Source organism: Podarcis tiliguerta (assembly GCF_965153285.1).
Source record: "Podarcis tiliguerta genome assembly, chromosome: Z".
NCBI lineage: Eukaryota > Metazoa > Chordata > Lepidosauria > Squamata > Lacertidae > Podarcis > Podarcis tiliguerta.
In genome coordinates, this window is record NC_139553.1 from 41,184,476 (window position 1) to 41,198,265 (window position 13,790).

Here is a 13,790-nt window from a genome sequence, read left to right on the forward strand (position 1 = left end):
ATCAGGTGGATAAAAGATAAAGGGACCCCTGGCAATAGGTCCAGTCGTGACCGACTCTAGGGTTGCGGTGCTCATCTCGCTTTATTGGCCGAGGGAGCCGGCGTACAGCTTCCGGGTCATGTGGCCAGCATGACTAAGCCGGTTCTGGAGAACCAGAGTAGTGCATGGAAACACCGTTTACCTTCCCGCCGGAGCGGTACCTACTTGCACTTTGACGTGCTTTCGAACTTCTAGGTTGGCAGGAACAGGGACCAAGCAACGGGAGCTCACCCCGTCACGGGGATTTGAACCGCCGACCTTCTGATCGGTAAGTCCTAGGCTCTGTGGTTTAACCCCCAGTGCCACCCACACCTCAGGTGTATAGGGAACCATTAAAAATGCCTCTCCTAAAGGAAAACACAACAACCTGGTTCATACATCATGATAGGCCTGAGCTTGCAAGTGCATTGCCCTCTCTGCGATTTTTATGTTAGTATTGCACAGCTGCTGAACCAAAGTCTGACTGAACATGTCATATGAACTGGGGGTACCGGTAGGCCATACAACAAGCCTTGGCTACAGATCATGGTTAGCCAAGATCCAGGGTTCACAGCTTTGCTTATTGCGGTACCACATTGATTTAAAGCACAGGGGAGAGCAAAGCAGATGAGATCTCTTACTCAGCAGCTGGTACATTTACACTAGTCATTGGTTTGGTTTAGTATGGCGGGTGAGTGCAACCCATGTCAGATAGAGAGAAGTTTGCTTTTCTATATCAGAAAGCTAAATCTGTGTGCAAATCTCAAACATGGTTTACATGTTCAAAACCACAGAAAAAAATGGGGGTGAAATCACATCTTGAACACAATGGAAGTCACTGAAAACATCTATGGAAATTGTTTCTCAGCTGACGACTTGCATTAAATCCATCGGTTCAGAGTGATTATGAGAAATCACATCCCTGTTTTGACAGATGGGCTGTGGCAGGCAAACCAAGCCACAAACTGTCTCCACACCCTTTTGATTTCACCAGCGTTTACACTGCTGGGAATGATCCTCCCTTTTGAAAAAATCCCAACCAGAACTAATCACAGCCATGCCATCAGAATCGCCCTCCATCAGTGACTGTAATGAACCAATCACAACCCCAGGAACTCACAAGCCACCTTCAGCGGTGCGTCCAGAGGACCACACCTAGCGCCCCAGGAAATTTTTTAGGTGGGTGCAACAAAATATTTTTTGCTGCGTGGCAACCGCCACCTCAAGTGATTTAACAGCTACATAAGTTTTAAAACTTCACAAGAACAATATGGAAGAAAAGCAGGTCTCTCTTTTTTTCCAGCCAGAACTTGCCAGAACTCAGTTCCGGCACCTCTGAGGTGGGCATTGTTGCTATTTTAAGAGAACATGGTGAGTTCCAGCATTCCTTTTTTTTTTTTTAAAAGAAAAATAGCAGTGAAGAAAAGGCTCCGCTGTTACTGCTTCAGAATATAAGGGAAAACAGAAAAATTAAAGGTATTGAGACCTAGAGTCTATAAATTAAGGACATTTGCTGACGATGTGCTGTTGACTCTAGAACAACCCTTGGAGAGTGTTCCCAAAGCATGAGAAGAAATTAAAAGGTTTGGAGAAGTGGCAGGTTTCAAAATAAATTCAGATAAAACCAAGATGTTGGTTAAAAACATGGATAAGCAGTCAAAAATTTTTTTAGAAAGGATGTCTGGTTTGAAAATAGGCAAATATTTGAGAATTTGGCTGACAGTAAGAAATCTCAACCTATTTGAAAATAATTATTTTTTTAAAAAAAATTGCATGCAAACGCTGAATTAGATTAGGTTAGCATAGACAGGGCTGACATTAGTACCTGGCATTCTTAAGCAACTTTGAGGGTTCTAGCAAGAAGCTCAGGCAACTAGCCTCCATTTCAGTTCCCCTCAGGGAGGATAAAAATCAATGGTTTTTTAAAATAAATAAATTATGGATTTTTAAATTTTAAATTGGATTTTTTTATTTAAATCAAAAAATATATATTTAAATTGGCTTTTTAAAAATAGAATGCTTTTGGAGGAAGAAAAATAATTCTAAAGATAGTTTTCTATTTAAGTTACATTATAGACCAAAGGCTATAAGGTTACATTATAGTCCATAAAGAAGGCTGATCGCCAAAGAAATGATGCTTTTGAATTATGGTGCTGGAGGAGACTCTTGAGAGTCCCATGGACTGCAAGAAAATCAAACCTATCTATTCTGAAGGAAATCAGCCCTGAGTGCTCACTGGAAGGACAGATCCTGAAGCTGAGGCTCCAATACTGTGGCCACCTCATGAGAAGAGAAGACTCCCTGGAAAAGACCCTGATGTTGGGAAAGATAGAGGGCTCAAGGAGAAGGGGACGACAGAGGACGAGATGGTTGGATAGTGTTCTCAAAGCTACCAGCATGAGTTTGACCAAGCTGCAGGAGACAGTGGAAGACAGGAGTGCCTGGCGTGCTCTGGTCTGTGGGGTCACAAAGAGTCGGACACGACTGAACGACTAAACAACAACATAGTCCGAAGGCAATAAGGATTTGTTTTTAATTATGTAGCATGAGGCTTTATATGCCATGTTTAAATTTTTTGGTAAATGAATTCCATTAATCCATTCACAATGTCATGTTCTTCCAGAGGTTTCTGTTAAGATTATTTGAGGCAGTTTTTCTAACAAGAAGATATTTCACAGATGCTTGTTTTTGCAGTTCTCAAAAGTGTGAAACAGTGTCCGCAGAAGTAACATGCCTTTTCTTCACAGGAAAAATGTTATAAAATAAACATACAGAGTTGAGGGGGGGAAACCTTAATCCCATTTTGTTCCTTTGCAAATTTATGTACACAGAATCGACCCCTTACCTCTTAAAGGCTAAGTTCCAAGAGGTTCAATGGAGTGGAATAGATCTGCGCAAGTAGCTAAGTGAGAAGCAGTAAAAATTAAAGTGCAGCCTTGTGAACAGAATACTCCACAAGTCTTGGGATCTTTGTGTAATAATTGTGCAAGTCGGTTGCATGTCTGTGCAACTCAGATTGAGACAAGTGCAACCTTTTCCCAGTCCCACTGGGTTCCAACAACTGCACTAACACTTAACTGTACAGAATAGGCACCTGAATGTAGAAGCAAATCCAAAGAGGGGGGTGGAAATAGTCAGTGGCGTAGCGTGGGTTGTCAGCACCCAGGGCAAGGCAAGTAATTTGAGCCCCCCCCCCCCACGCTGCACTGTCCCTCCCCCAGATAGTCCCTTGCTCTCTCTCCGCACCGCACCGCACGCCTGGCACCCTCCCCTCCACAGTGGGTGGCGACCCGGCGGCTCGGATCGGATTCGCACAGCCAGCACTGCAGTGAGAGAGAGTGAGTGAGCCAGGTAGGGGCAGAGAGCTGCGAGTGCGAGCGCGCCCCCCCCCCAGATGTTGTGCCCGGTGCGGCCGCCCCCCCTGCACCCCCCACGCTACGCCACTGGAAATAGTAACTGGGATCTGTAAGTCCTTGCCTTGGCAAGACCTTGAAGTGCTTGCCAGTCAACTAATAAAAGAGTTCACTGCTTCCAGGCCCTTCTTCCCAGGGCTCGCCTGGCATTGTCCAAACAATAAAGTCTCTACCCGGAACTCCAGTCCTGCAGCAGGAATCCCTGAAGTTCTCTGCTCCAGTCCCTGGTTCCCCTTTTTCCAGCTTTCCACCAGCCTGTTTCTCCTCCTCCTTGTTCTTTCTGCAAGCCTGTTGCAGCCTAGCCTACCAACTGTATCTCTCCTCCCCGCTAGAAAAAGAAAGGCCAGCCTCTCCAAACTCAGTCTAAGTTTAAAAATAAAATAAAATTTGTTTAACCACATCAGTTAACAAACATGGATACATATGCTCAGTGCTAAAAAATATTTAGGGGTACTCTCATTTTCCTACTCATATTGAAATACCGCCCCCCTTAATGAAGCCAAACTTGGATTCACAAAATGTTTAAGAGTATGCGTACCCCCAGGAAAAAAGCACTGCATGTGCTATATTATTACTGTTTTAGTTAAATAAATTGTTATTAAGGAAATGGTTATTTTTCTCCTTCCAATAAAGTACAGCAGAAAAGTTGTCCAAATATAAAGAGTTAACTTATTAAACCTCACAATAATTTCATAATTATCTGTCTATGTATTTCTAATAGTAGAATAGTAATTTTTGATAGAACTGTAAAAACTACTCTGAGAATTTATTATTCCAAAAATGAAACCTTCCTCTGATTGTCAATACTAAGAGGATGCCAGCAAGGTTGAACCTTTCTGTAAAAAAGGGAATTTAAATTGATTTGATTTAAATCAAATCCGCCCTGGTTCCCCCCCACTTCTATGATGTAATGTTCCGCTCAGGCACTATGGCAGCTATACTCTGCCATTCAGTGCTGCTACCGTGCTACTTTTGGTGCCCCCCCCCCCCGACTGCTAGGTTGCAGCCATAAAAAAGCATTATTCAGAATAGCGGTTTGTACAGTCCTCTAAGGAAAATAACAGCACAGTAGAATTCAAAACCGTAACAACTAAGTGCACATGTATTCAATGTTCAATTAAAACTATTTAGCTGAATTAAGTCAACAAAACTGATTAACTTGTTTCAGTGTCACCAGTTTTTCAAAGCCTGGTAGTCACTTACACCCCCAGTCCCTACCTCCCACTGCCTCCTTGCCCCCCAGCTAATCCCACTGCCCCCCAGGAGGCAGTACCACCCACTGAACTATAAGATTCTCCATGTTACATCAAATCTTTAATTGCTTTAATTTGCCAGGACCTTTCTTTGCCCCGAATCATTTTATTGTCTATCTGTGAGACGTATCATTTCTCTGAAGCAGTTGCTTAATTAGCCAATTTTGCTGCATCCTCTACTCATGTTGAAAACGCCCACACTTTAAAATTATTAAGACGGGAGTGGGGGAGGGGGTTTGGGGGGGGAGTTGCAGGAAAAGCAGAGGACAGGGACATATAGGCACATCTGGAGTCTCAATGATTTAGCTAGGTATCACTGAGGTCAGTGTCAATCTTGATTGCCGTGAAAGTAATTAGGAATTGCATGCTCCTGAGAGGAACGTCCTCTCTGACCCATTGAGCAGATTGTGGAGGGAGCAAATTCCATAATTTAATGGCATTGCGATATAAGGGAGATAAATTGTTCTCTATCCACTTGTGTACACTTATGCTGGAAGAGGTAATAGGTAAAGGTAAAGGTAAAGGACCCCTGGACGGTTAAGTCCAGTCAAAGGCGACCATGGGGTTGCGGCACTCATCTCACTTTCAGGCCGAGGGATCTGGCATTTGTCCACAGACAGCTTTCTGGAGAGCCAGTGTGGTGTAGTGGTTAAGACCAGTAGTCTTGTAATCTGGTGAACCGGGTTCGAGTCTCCATGCAGCTGCTGGGTGACCTTGGGCTAGTCACACTTCTTTGAAGTCTCTCAGCCTCACTCACCTCACAGAGTGTTTGTTGTTGGGGAGGAAGGGAAAGGAGAATGTTAGCCGCTTTGAGACTCCTTAGGGTAGTGATAAAGCGGGATATCAAATCCAAATTCTTCTTCTTCTTCTGGTTCATGTGGCCAGCAGGACTATACCACTTCTGGCACAACAGAACACCATGACGGAAACCAGAGAGCATGGAAGTGCCGTTTACCTTCCCAATGCAGCGGTACCTATTTATCTACTTGCACTGGCATGCTTTCAAACTGCTAGATGGGCAAGAGCTGGGACAGAGCAACAGGAGCTCACTCCATCACGGGGATTCACACTGCTGACCTGATGATCAGCAAGCCCAAGAGGCTCAGTGGTTTAGACCTCAGCGCCACCTGCGTCCCCTTTGGCTGGAAGAACCAGCTGCACAAATATAAGTTGGGGGATACTTAGCTTGCTAGTAGTACATGTGACAAGGATCTAGAGGTCATAGTAGACCGCAGAGGGTAGGACCTGAACCAGTGGCTTCAAGTCACAAGAAAGGAGATTCCGACTCAACATCAGGAAGAACTTTCTGACAGTAAGAGCTGTTCGGCAATGGAATGGACTCCCTCAGGAAATTGTGGACCCTCCTTCGCTGGATGTTTTAGTTGAGATTCCTAAATTGCAGGGGGTTGGACTAGATGTCCCTCAGTGTCCCATCCAACTCTACAATTCTATGTTTATGCTCCACACAATGTATGATTTTATACATGCCTGTGATGTCATCTTTAATCTAAACTAAAAAGCCACATATGTTATATGTTTCTATACCACCCTTCATTCCAGGGTCACAGGGTGGTTTACAATTTAAAAGCACAAAAATACAGTACATAGAATTATCACATACACACACACACACCCCAGTTTAAAAAGCCATAAAAGGTAAAGGTAAAGGTAAAGGTACCCCTGACAGTCACGGACGATTCTGGGGTTGCGCACTCATCTTGCTCTATGGGCCGAGGGAGCTGGCATTTGTCCGCAAACAGTTTTTCCAGGTCATGTGGCCAGCATGACTAAGCCGCTTCTGGCAAACCGAGCAGCGCACAGAAACGCCATTTACCTTCCTGCCAGAGTGGTACCTATTTATCTACTTGCACTTTGACATGCTTTTGAACTGCTTGGTGTGTAGGAGCTGGGACTATACAATGGGAGCTCACCCCATTGCAAGGATTTGAACCACCAACCTTCTGATCGGCAAGCCCTATGCTCTGTGGTTTAGACCATAGTGCCACCAGCATCCCTTACAAGGCCACAGATCATTTAATTAGCCGATGGCTAACTGCAATTTTTACATGTTTGCAGAGGTACTTTTACACAAAACAGAAAGTGGGGAAGACACTAAAGCAAGAAATGCAAGACTAAAATAGGATATCAAAAAAGCTGAATGAATATATACATATTTATTTATTGCATGTATTTATTGCTTTTCATCCAAAGAACTCATGGAAGTGTTTGTGGTCGTTGTCGTCGTCCCCCCACCTCCAACCCACTTTCTCTTCACAACATCCCCATGAGGTAGGCTAGGCTGAGAGAGTGTAAGTGTCCCAAGGACCTATAGTAAGTTTTGCTGCACTAAAAGGTAAAGGTACCCCTGCCCGTACGGGCCAGTCTTGACAGACTCTAGGGTTGTGCGCCCATCTCACTCAAAGAGGCCGAGGGCCAGCGCTGTCCGAAGACACTTCCGGGTCACGTGGCCAGCGTGACGTCGCTGCTCTGGCGAGCCAGAGCCACACACAGAAACGCTGTTTACCTTCCCGCTAGTAAGCAGTCCCTATTTATCTACTTGCACCTGGGAGTGCTTTCGAACTGCTAGGTTGGCAGGCGCTGGGACTGAACAACGGGAGCACACCCCGCCGCGGGGATTCGAATCGCCGACCTTTCAATCGGCAAGCCCTAGGCGCTGAGGCTTTTACCCACAGCGCCACCTGCGCCCCTTTGCTGCAGTAGGGGAGGTTTAAGTAAGTTTGACGCTTTGACCACACCGACACTTTTTTATAAAACACTGGATCTCTGGGTATGCCCTCTGTGAGCTCCAGCACAGCCTCCCTCAACCTTGTGCACCTCAGATGATGCCCAATTATGGAAGTTGTAGTCTAAAACATCTGGAGGGCACAGAATTTGAGAACGTCTCGGAGCAGGCCCCAGCGAAAGGATAGGGAAACCATGGCTCTCCAAGTGTGGGGCACCAATTCCAAACTTGAGGGCTACAGGTTGATAGAGGCTTTTTATGGCAAAGCAATGCTCCTTGAGTCCATCAGCACCAGGGAGTTAGGACTGCATCCTTAATTTTTAAGGCTTCAGTGCTAACAACAATGATAATCAGCATATATATATCTCTCAAGTGTTCAACTTACTTTGCACTGTCTGAGTGCCAGAGCAGAACAGCTAAATAAACGAGAAAGCTGGAGTTAACATTTACTTGGCTAGAAGCACAAGTTGGGGGGAATAGCTTTGCATGTAAAAATGTTTGCCAAAACACACACAGCCTTTTCTGCCATGATGCAGCAGAATGTTGAGCTGTAAAAAGAATCGGCCTAGATGGTACAAATAAGGTCAAAATATTCTTAACTGGATTAAACAGTTTAGGGCTACATTGAGTGCAAAGTGTTCGCCGTCTTGTTTTAAGCTGGATCTTTAAATAGAATCGATTCAAGATACGTCAGAAAAGTTTCATAAGATGTGGTCAAACTTGTAACTGTGTGATTCTATCCACCTGCCCATCTACCTGTGCTGTGCCCATTTAAAGTCCAGGTGAAAGGATTAGATCAAAGATAAGCTACCCTTGCCATTGGGGGGGGGGGATAATCTCAATGAATGACATGTCTGTCCTCCCATTGACTTTACTGTGACTGTGCCTAAAATTGCACGTTAAGTTATACCTCTGAGCAGTGCTTTTTTCTGGGGGGATGCAGGGGGACGCATAGACCTATACATTTTGTGAATCTAAGTTTGGCCTCATTGAGGGGCAGTATTTCAATATGTGTAGGAAAATAGGAGTACAGTGGTACCTCGGGTTACAGACACTTCAGGTTACGTGTTTTCAGGTCGCACACTGCAACGAACCCGGAAGTGCCGGAACGGGTTACTTCCGGGTTTCGATGCTTGTGCATGCATAGAAGCACTAAATCGTGCGTTGTGCATGCACAGACGCGGGGCTGCGGGTTGCGAACGTGCCTCCTGCGCGGATCACGTTCGCAACCCGAGTTCCCACTGTACCCCTAAACATTTTTTTAGAGAAAAAGCACCACGAGCTATACTGTTTGCTAAGTATTATTTTTAAAAGCAATCAGTGAAATTCAAATAATTAGTTTTCTTTTCGTATTACCTATCTTGGTCATAATTTCTTTATGGCTTGACTGTTATTAGAACCTCTAACTGAATAACAGATATGAAACAAACATTTAAAATGTAAAATAATAGGCAATTAAAAACATATACAGTGGTACCTTGGTTTACAAACGTAATCCGTTCTGGAAGTCCATTCTTAAACTGAAACCGTTCCTAAACCAAGGCTCACTTTCCCTAATGAGGCCTCCCGCCGCCGGTGCCCTTTCACTGTTCGGATTCCGTTCATAGACCGAGGCGAGGTAAAGTTCTCAAACCGGCATATTATATCCAGTTTTGCAGAGCTTGTAAACTGGACTGTTCTTAAACCGGACTGTTCTTAAACCGAGGTACCACTGTATATTTTAAATTTGAACTACCATTAAAAGCAGCAGATTTGAGCAGGTTTTTGACAATGGGCTGACATATAGGTCAATACTGTACTTGGTTTTACTTGAAAGGGCTGAGTCCAATAGGCAGGAGGAGAATGGTTGAGAAAGAAGAGTGGGCAAAGGCACCCACAGATTCCCAGTGTCCCAGGGCTCCCCGAAACATGGGGATGGCCCTGCACCCTAACCCTCCAATATTTCTCCAATGAAAATAGGGATGTCCTGTACAACAACAACAACACTTTTGTTATTAATGCCCCTCCCCATCTGACCAGGTTGCCCCAGCCATTCTAGGTGGCTTACAACAAATATAAAAACAAAATAAAACATTAAACATTAAAAAATACTTTCTGATACAGGGCTGCCTTCTGGTCTTCTATAGGTTGTATTGTTACTCATCTCCTTGGTTTGGGGGTCATATAACTGCATACCCTCCAGCATTTCTCAGGTGAAAACAGGGACATCCAAAGGAAAAGCAGGACATTCCAGGATCAAATTAGAAACCAGTAGTTTCTGTAAATCTGGGACTGCCCCTGGAAAACAGGGATAAGCTCTCAGGTGGGCACCATTGCCATTACAGTGGTACCTCTGGTTGTGAATGGGATCCATTCCGGAGGCCCATTCGCAACCTGAAGAGAACGCAACCTGTGCCTGGGCATGCACGAGTCACGAGTCACCACTTCTGCGCATGCACGTGGTGTCTTTTTGCACATCTGCGCATGCGCGAGCGGCGAAACCCGGAAGTAACCCTTTCCGGTACTTCCGTGTTGCCGTGGGATGCAAACTGAAAAGGGTCAACCTGAAGCAAACGTAACATGAGGTATGACTGTATAAGAAAACAAGGGACCTCTTTTTCTAGAAAAATAGTGCTGCTTTTATTGCTCTGCATAATCAACAGAAGTCAACCAATCAACAACCCAGTCAAAATTAAGCCCTTGAAAAGGAAGTGTCTTCATAGTTGTGGCTACGATTCTCTGGAGTGCCCTTCCTACAGAGAGGCTTTTCAATGCTCCTTCCTGCTTGCTTTTCAGAAAGTGGGAAAAGGCGCTTTAATTTAGGAAAGCTTTTGGTCTTCCCAGCCTTATTTTTCCATTCTTGTTGATACTGGCTTTTGTTGGGATTGCTTCCATCTTGCTGTGCTGATTTATTCAGGATGCTTCATAAATTAACTAATTAATTAAAACTATATTGTAAACCCCATTGTTGCAACTTCTGGATATAAAGCAGTATACAAATTCTGCAAATTAATAAATAAGAACATGTTGACTGGCTACTGTAATTCTCCCAAAAGAAAAAATTGCAATATGGAGCAAAATATTGCAGTGTAAGATCTGTAATATGCATTTCCTGCATTTTGTCCTAAAGTCACAGGCTTACTAATGACTGCTTAGAGTTTGGCTGATTAACATTCTATGGCTTTTCAAATGTGTTTGGGAGGTTATTGTTTTGGTTTGGTTTTATTATGTATTTTGTATTTTAATTTTGTATTTTTCTGTTGTGAACCGCCCTGGGATTTTCAGACGAAGGGTGGTATACAAATTAATAATAAAAAAGAATACTAATTACCAAATTACTCAGAGAAGCATTTCTATGTAGATATTAGCATTTTTACCTAGTTCCAGGGGAATTAACATGTTCCGTGAACATAGGTCATAGGGCGATAGCCTCTCTATAAACTGCAGATTACAGGTGTAACAAAAGTTTACTATGTGCAAAATGAGAAGCTACTTTGGCAACCATTAGCACGCTTGCAGAATTGCAACATGCTGCAATTAGTAATGAAAGACCCACCCACATCCAGTTTGGAATGGGGCTGGTTAAATGGAAAACAATTTGGATGGCATCGTCTGGATAACTTAAATGCCTCTGATTTCAAAACTGGACTTCTGCTGAATCAGCCACAACTTGCACCACTGATGATGTCATGATGGGCACAAGAGAGACTAATGCCCTTCCTTTGCTGTCCCCTAACTTTTCCAAACTTGCCAAAGGGAGCAACTGCAACAGACATTTTAACAGAAGCAAAGTGCAGTAATATAATTTCCCTCTTACCAAGAGAAGTGGGTGGGGTTCTGAATATTTCTGTGAACTGCCTCCCTTTAAAGTTGCTGTATAAACTAACTTAGGAGTGTCGAACTATGCCAACAGCTAAGCTCAGTGGCATAGCTTCCTTCCTCTTGGCAAGGCTCTGCCAATGAGGGCGGGATGTTCTAATTTCACAGCAAAAGCTGATCTTTGTGCCCTTTGGATGAACCTGAGAAAACCTCATGCTCCCCCCAAAACAATGTTTCATGGCTAAATGCAACATTCGACAAAAATCTGACTCAGTCCTATATATCATTAGCCCTTGACCTTTTGCCTCCTGACTGCAAAGTAGAAGTAGCATTAACCAGATTAGAGGGTTACTTGTGATGGCAAATATATGATAAAAAGATTGTGGTGCACTTTGTAAATTGTCAGCAGCATGTATGCGCTAAATAGTAGTAGCAAAGTTTGCTTCTCAATCTAATTCACACCATCCATCAAAGCGATGTCCCCAGAGGAAGAAGGTACTCATCCTAGCCCTATAAAAACGTACACAAGCAGAGAGGGGAGGGCATGAATACTCAGGAAAGTGCTCATAACTTAGTAACAGCTAGGATGAGACCTCTGAATGAAGGTTCTTTCCTGAGCAAAGTACTATATTTTTCCCAGATAGCTCTTTCCAAGCGACAGAATTTTAGGCAAAGCTTAACTCTCATTCTGATGGGTCCTTAACAAAAACCCATTTTCATGACTTTCTTTCAAAGGAATTTGAGGTTTCCTGGTCTTTGGGTGGCTTCCAATGATGGAACCATAAAGCCGAGTACGAGCTTATGCAACAGAGCACATACGGGATTGCCACAATTCCTTTACAATAAGCATACCGTTATAACTACATTTGGGGAAGGAGGACAGCTCTCTGAACCGCTATGGCTGCACACATCTATAGTATCAATCAGGGTCTGCCACTCAAGCTCAACTATAGGCAGAAAGAAACAGCTTGCGTCTGACATCTGAATGCACAATGACTTTAAAAGAAAAGTGTGAGTTTAACCTTTCCAGTAAAGTGTTACTGATTCAATTATGCCTCATTTTTATAGATGACATTTCAACAGCAGGCAGGGCTTCCATTTTCCTTATGGCTGGTTTAAGCACTGAGAATGCGGTAATTAAGGAGTCTATACATGCAGCATTAAAATTTGCCTCCTGCTGTTGGCAGACTGTTGCAAACTCAGAATGACATTTAGCTAGCCAAAGTAAAGCATGCACACTCACAGACACTTTTGGAGGGTGGCCAGAGTTGCCATGTCTCCATGTCAAAGAGGAATGAAGATGTACAGTTTTGCCTCTTCTCTTCTGGGACGGAGAGGTAGACAGGAATTCTCCTGCCCCAGTAACACATTTCCGTAACTTATTGCATGCACAAGCCTGTTTCATTAACCTAGATACAAGCAGCAGAGGAGTAAAGAATCTTCAAGAGAGTCTGCTGCACTTCAGTCCTCTCTTCCTTGCTCTAGAAAACTCGGAAGGCTTTGCAGAAACATAACCATGTAAGAACTACTACATTACTGGATTGGAACATACTACATTTCCTGACTGTACATAGTATAAGGACTTAAAATATATATCTCAGGCAACCAGAGCAATAGGTAAGGGTATGCGTTGGATCAGTATTTGCTAGGTAAACTCAAAAGAACGCAATACAGTATTCCACAACAATATGCAAACTGAACACAGCCATCTTTCAAAACTCACACAGCTGCAAAATCTGCAGTACAGTTCTCCAGCCAAATGCACAAAAATGCACAAACCTGGGTAAAGTGTGTGTAGTAAAACATATGCTGGTAAAAACAACATACAAAAATGCATTGTACTAGGGAAAATTTTCTCTCAAAAAGAAGTGTGCATTGGGTCAAATTGCGTAGAAAAATAATTCTGTTCTGCGCTGACAGCTGTACATGTGTACTGAATACAAGTAACTTAATTTAAGGGCTTACTTTTACTGATTGCTTTTATTTGACATTTCTCGGCCTGCAGGCCCCTTTAATTGTTCTGTTGTTTTCTTTCACTGGCGCTGGTTGTTCAGCGCTACTCTGAAGGGCCGTTTGGGTTATTTCCCACCCCTCCTCAGCGGGTTGGAGTGGTGTCAATGATGCCGAGGTTGAAGGTTTCACTCCTATATGGGTCATTTGATCCTCAGAGTCGCAATGCTATAGTTCTGAGGTTCTGTGGGCACGGCAGAGGCTGTGCCAATGAGCTTTAAGTGCAGAATTTAAATCACATAATAAATATTTGGTGTAAACAAATAGATGAATAATAGCCACCATTTGGGTGATCTTGTGGCTTTAGCTTGCCCACTCTGGTTCTCCCTTCCGTCAGCCTAGAATCAATTAATCACACTAACTAAATAAATAGTTTATATAAATTTATGCACAATTATATATATACTTATATTTTCTTGGGGATCAGTGCTACAATTGGCCTTTCAGTAGAAGTGCTGCTCTAAAATTTTTATTACCCCGCAGGCTATAATTGCAATTATAATTGATTGATCCTGCTGTCTGTGTAGAAAGGAGTTGTTTATTTTCAACTAGTCC

The 13,790-nt window shown here is 43.4% G+C and overlaps 1 protein-coding gene across 10 annotated transcripts in view; it reads right to left on the reverse strand.

Annotated features, from left to right (window-relative positions):
- Positions 1 to 13,790, reverse strand: part of PASD1 (PAS domain containing repressor 1) — a 96,336-nt gene that overhangs the window by 47,826 nt on the left and 34,720 nt on the right. The gene's annotated exons all lie outside the window — the stretch shown is intronic.